This window comes from Cynocephalus volans, chromosome 8, assembly GCF_027409185.1.
Source record: "Cynocephalus volans isolate mCynVol1 chromosome 8, mCynVol1.pri, whole genome shotgun sequence".
Taxonomy (NCBI): domain Eukaryota; kingdom Metazoa; phylum Chordata; class Mammalia; order Dermoptera; family Cynocephalidae; genus Cynocephalus; species Cynocephalus volans.
In genome coordinates this window covers 12116552-12122551 of record NC_084467.1, presented here as the reverse complement: position 1 = coordinate 12122551, position 6000 = coordinate 12116552, and the positions used below count along the sequence as shown (strand labels likewise).

Genomic DNA, 6000 nt, shown 5'->3' with positions numbered 1-6000 from the left:
TTTTTAAAGGAAGGGTTGAGGGGATGGAATGTGGAAGGTGAAAAGCAGGAGAGCAGGAGATGTGAATTACAAGGAGTCCATTTCTATGGGTCAGGTACAAGGTCTTGCCAAGGCCTCATCTGGCTTCTTTTCTCATTTTCGCTGTCATCTCAGGACCCTGCAAGATTTTGATTTGTGCCAGTGTACTTGGCTAGTGCCCAAGGTCAGCTTTAGTCGTTTGGCCTTGATCATTTCTCAAAACTCTATAAATCTCAAAGAAAGAACTGTTAGCTTTGCAAAGTATTAATTGGCCTCTCGGCCTTGTTTTCCTACTTAGCAAGCAGGATAAGAAAGTCAGGGGATGGGAAACAAGAGTGGAGAGAAAAAAAACTGTCCTTTTAAAAATCCTCCCCCGCAGGGCCGAGCCCGTGGCGCACTCAGGAGAGTGCGGCGCTGGGAGCGCAGCGACGCTCCCGCCGCGGGTTCGGATCCTACATAGGAATGATCGGTGCACTCACTGGCTGAGTGCCGGTCACGAAAAAAGACCAAAAAAAAAAAAAAAAAAAAAATCCTCCCCCGCAGGGCCAGCCCGTGGCTCACTTGGGAGAGTGCGGTGCTGATAACACCAAGGCCATGGGTTCGGATCCTATATAGGGATGGCTGGTTAGCTCACTTGGAAGAGTGTGGTGCTGACCACACCAAGTCAAGGGTTAAGACCCCCTTACCCTTTCTGCCCGCTCCCCCCTCCCCCCGAGCGCTGCTCCGGCTCCAGCGCGCTCGCTCCGAGCTCCGAGCTCCGGGCTCCTGCCAAGCTAGCGCCGCCGTCATCTCCCTCCGGCCGCCATCATGATCATCTACCATCATGATCATCTACCAGGACCTCATCAGCCATGATGAGATGTTCTCCGACATTTACAAGATACGGGAGATCGCGGACGGGCTGTGCCTGGAAGTGGAGGGGAAGATGGTCAGTAGGACAGAGGGTAACACTGATGACTCGCTCATTGGTGGAAATGCCTCCGCTGAAGGGCCCAAGGGCGAAGGTACTGAAAGCACTGTAATCACTGGTGTTGATATTGTCATGAACCATCACTTGCAGAAAACTAGCTTCACGAAAGAAGCCTACAAGAAGTACATCAAAGATTACATGAAATCAATCAAAGGGAAACTTGAAGAACAGAGGCCAGAAAGAGTAAAACCTTTTATGACAGGGGCTGCAGAACAAATCAAGCACATCCTTGCTAATTTCAAAAACTACCAATTCTTTATTGGTTAAACATGAATCCAGATGGCATGGTTGCTCTGCTGGACTACTGTGAGGATGGTGTGACCCCATATATGATTTTCTTTAAGGATGGTTTAGAAATGGAAAAATGTTAACACATTTGGCAATTACTTTGGATCTATCACCTGTCATCATAACTGGCTGCTGCTTGTCATCCACACAACACCAGGACTTAAGACAAATGGGACTGATGCCATCTTGAGCTCTTCATTTATTTTGACCATGATTTATTTGGAGTGGAGGCATTGTTTTTAAGAAAAAAACATGTCATGTAGGTTGTCTAAAAATAAAGTGCATTTAAACTCATTTGAGAGAATGCTCCTTAGTTTAATACATATTTAAACTAAATCCACTGCTAAAAAGCATAAGACTGTCTTCAGATAACTTCTACAGTGAAAGCTACTTCTGGGACTGAATATAACAAACAAGAATCAAAAGTTTTAATTCTCAGTTGCAGTAAAGGGAAAGACCGTGCTCATGGCAGTGCCAACATTTGAAGTGGAGCCTTATACATTTCATCACCTACAATGGAAATAGTTAACTCTGGAAGAGATTACCAAAAGAATAAAAAAAGACTAATTCAGTTGAAAAAAAAAAAAAAAAGATCCCCTTACTGGTCATTTAAAAATAATAATAAATAAATAAATAAATAAATAAATAAAGTAAAAATCCTCCCCCGCCCCTCTGCAGCCCAGGCAGCTGTAGGTCCCAACATGGCTTCAGTCCTACTCACTCCAACAGCCCCTATGCCCTTATCCCAATACACACTCCAAGAAATACAACACCTCCAACAGTTGGAGGCACAGAGAAAGGACAACTGGTATACTCTCTCTTGTCGCTATGTCCTCCCTACTACACAAACTGAGCAAATCCTTTTAGATTTCCATAATTCAGTTCATATAGGCTATGAACCCCTACTAGTTTTTCCTCAGCCCTTATATTACTCTCCCCATAAAAGGACACGCTATCTTCTAACCTAAGTAGATACCTTTTCAGGTTGGTTTGAGGCTTTTCCCTGTACTTCAGAGGATGCTACAGCAGTAACGCAAATCATCCCTCGTTTTGGCCTCCCCACCAGTCACTCACTCACCTACGGGCTGCCCCCTCACAAGCCCACAGGCCTCAGCCCCTTTGAGCTTATGTATGGTCGGCCCTTCACTCACACCTCTCTCTTCCAGCTTATCGCCTTTAGGCCAGTATCTCCCTACTCTTTCGCTCATTAGGGATCTTCTTAGGGAACAGACTAACCTTCTATTACCTCATCCTTTCCCCGCCACCCTCTCAGACTTAAAACTGAGCCAGGGACAGCAAGGGTATATTAAAACCTGAATCCCAAAGCCCCTCTCGCCATGTTGGGAAGGGCCTTATACAGTACTTCTTGCCACCCCAACGGCAGTAAAAGTACTAAGAAAGGCCCCTTGGTATCACACTTATCCTTGGTAAAACTAGCACCTGAGGCTTTACCCAAAAATCTGTTTACAGGTCTTTCTGCTCAACCCCCACCCCAACATCTCCTCACACTTCGTCCATTTTAGGACCCACAAAACTAAAAATCTCCAGGATCTCCACTCTTCCCCCAATCCCAGAAGAAGGATGATCTTTCCCCTGGTGATTATCCTCTCACTCTTACAGGCCCACTTCATGTCCTTCACACAAGAGCTAACAGTATACTATCTGTTCTAGTACTTGCTACAGGATTGGCAGCAGCTGCCCCAGAGCAGTGTAACATTACAGGAAGATTTCTCCTGGCACTTCTTTACCTCCTATCGGTAGGATGCTTCGTAGCAATGTCACTGTGGCAATGTCCCCTTTAAATTCTTTTGGCTCCTAACCCTTCGCATCCTTCCCGTGTTTTTCCTCCTATCTCAATGCTCCCCCTTACCTGGAACATGGAGGTTCAGGTACAGGGATGATTCAGTCCTCAGTGAATCAGACTGGTCCCTGAGTGACTCATCTGTCTCCCACTTCACGAGAGACTTTTTGTGGTCACCCCCCTCCCTGTCGATGCAGACGTTTCCACAGACGTCTCTTCACTTTCCTCTAATCTCACCTCAGTGGGGACTGTCAGCGTTGTGCGGGGCCTGCCCACACTCTGCCTCACTAACACCAAATGCTACCACTCACTTACCCCCTCCTCATCCATGCCCTAAAACTGGAATATATTTCCTTTGTAAAACTACATTATCCTGTTGCCTGCCCCCCTAATGCAATTTCTTGCATATTCTTTTGGCTTGTCCCTAACATCACCCTCCAGACAGATGGAGAGATGGAGACGGGACTGGGACTAACTTCAGCGCCCCCCCTCAGGAAGTGCCCCCCACTCCTGTAGGGCACTAATTGTACCTTTTAATTGGGCAAGGATCCTTCCTGCAACTGGAATTGGCATAGCAGGCACTGCCACTGCCTCTCAATTCTATCAAAAAATCCTAGAAGAACTAAGTGTAGATAGCAACTCCTCCCTCCAGTGACAGGTCACTTCACTAGCAACAGTGGAGAGTCACTTTACAGAACCGTCGGGCCCTTTACTTTCTTACAGCCGAGAAGGAAGGCACCTGCTTCTTCTTGGGGGAGGAATGCTGTTATTATGTAAGTGAGTCTGGGGTGATCCAAAACAGCTTAAACCATTTCACTGAACCCTTGGATACCCTGGCCTATGCCCCTACTAGGACCCCTAACTGTGCTTCATCCTACTTTATGGTCCCCGTCTCTTTTGGTGATGCTTTAATTTCTTGCAGGAACGTATGCAGGCTTTAACCAACCAAAAGGTCACCAAATTGTTCTGCAAGGAGGATATCAGCCCCTCAGAATCAGCGACCCTTCCCTGGAGGAATACAGCCTCCCCACACGAAACCAATACCCTGCCACCTAAATCTTTTTTTTTTTCCATATCTTCACCCATCTCCAGCAGGAAGTAGCTTCAGAAGAATGAGACCTTTGCCCCTTTTCCCTTTTTCCTATACTTAAAAGATAGGAATAATAGATCTGTAACATAACCAGCACCACTTTAGACAAGCCCAAGTACAAAATGGTGCCACCCACCTCCTCCCCTCCCCTCCCCCTTCCCTTTGTGAGAAACCTCCTGACTAAAGCAGAAACCCCTTTTGCTTCTGCAAGGACACAGTTCTCCGCCCCGATCCACATTAGCATAATGCCCCTCCTTGATGGTATCAGCCAGCCCTTCGCACACTGTATAGGCTCTACCACCCCCACACCTGGTGCTGCCCACTATTTTCAGGGCAGCCCTGGGCTCCCTGTCACTGAGCACAGCCCAGCAGATTTCTTTCTTTAATAAAGCTTGAACAGTACCCGGCATCTCGGCTCACTTTCTTTCATTTATTATACATATTTGTGGGTGATAGAGTTTGGATGTATTGTCCCCCCAAAAGTCATGTGGAAATCTAATCCCCATTGTGGCACTGTTGAAAACAGATTGGGTCACGGGGGTGGATCCTTCATGAATGGGTTAATACTCTCCCTGGGGAAGGGGGCATTAATGAGTGAGATCTCACTCTATTAGTTTCCATGAGAGCTGGCTGTTTAATAGACCCTTGCACCACCCCCTGCTTTCTCTCGCCATGTGATCTGCTTGTGTCCGCTGGCTACCTGCCACTTTTCCACCATGAATGGAAGCAGCCTGAGGCCCATGCCAGATGCAGCTGTTCCAGAATTGTAAGCCAAATAAACCTCTGTTCTTTATAAATTACCCAGTCTCAGGTATTCCTGTTATAGCAACACAAACAGACTAAAACAGAAGACTGGTACTGAGGAGTAGGGTGTTGCTATACAGATAGATACCTGAAAATGTGGATGCAGCTTTGGAACTAGGTATTAGGCAAAGGTTGGAGGAGTTTGGAGGACTGAGAAGAAGAGAAAAAGATGAGGGAAAGTTTGGAAGATTTTAAAGAGATTGGTTAAATGGTTGTGACCAGAATGCTGATAGAAATGTGGACAGTAAAGGCCATGCAGATGATGAGGCCTCAGATAGAAACGAGGAACTTATTGGAAATTGGACAAAAGATTACCCTTGCTGCACCATAGCAAGGAATTTGGCTGCATTGTGTCCATGCCCTTGGACTTTGTGGAAGATGGGACTTAAGAGTTGTAAACCGGAATGTTTGGCAGAAAAAGTTTCCAAGCAGCAAAGCATTAAGGAAGCTGCATGGCTACTTCTAACAGCCTACTCTGAGTTATGGTGGCAAAGGCATAATGTAAAGCCAGAATTTAAAAGGGAGGAAGAGCGTAAAGATTTGGAAAATTTGCAGCCTGGCCATGAGGCAGAGAAGTGGGGAGCAGGAGAAAAATGCAAGGGTGAAGCAGATAAACTGTAATGCTAAATGCTAAAGACATTATCTTGGTGGTGAGGCAGCCAGATGCTAATAACCAAGACAATGGGAAAAAAGCCCTAAAGGCATTTGAGAAGTCTGGGAAGGTGCCCCACCCATCACAGGCCCTGAGGCCTAGAAGGACTGAGTTGTCCTGGAAGACAGACCTGGGGCTCAGCTGCCTTTGGGAACCTACTCCCTGCATCCCAGCTGCTCTGACTGGAGCAGCCCCAAATGTGGTTCGTGCAGCAGCTCTGGAGAGTAGAAACCTGAAACCTTGGTGGCATCCACCTGGTGTTAAGTCTGCAGGCCAGCAGGACATGCGAGCAGTGGAGGTGTGGCAGCCTCCACCCAGATTTCAGAGGATGTATGGAAAAGCCTGGGCCCAAGCAGAGACTTGCCACAGGGGTGGAG

At 46.9% G+C, this 6000-nt stretch overlaps 1 pseudogene; it reads left to right on the top strand.

Annotated features, from left to right (window-relative positions):
* The first annotated feature begins 826 nt into the window (after window positions 1–826).
* LOC134383983 (translationally-controlled tumor protein-like) lies at window positions 827–1570 on the top strand (annotated as a pseudogene).
* The last annotated feature ends 4430 nt before the right edge of the window (window positions 1571–6000 follow it).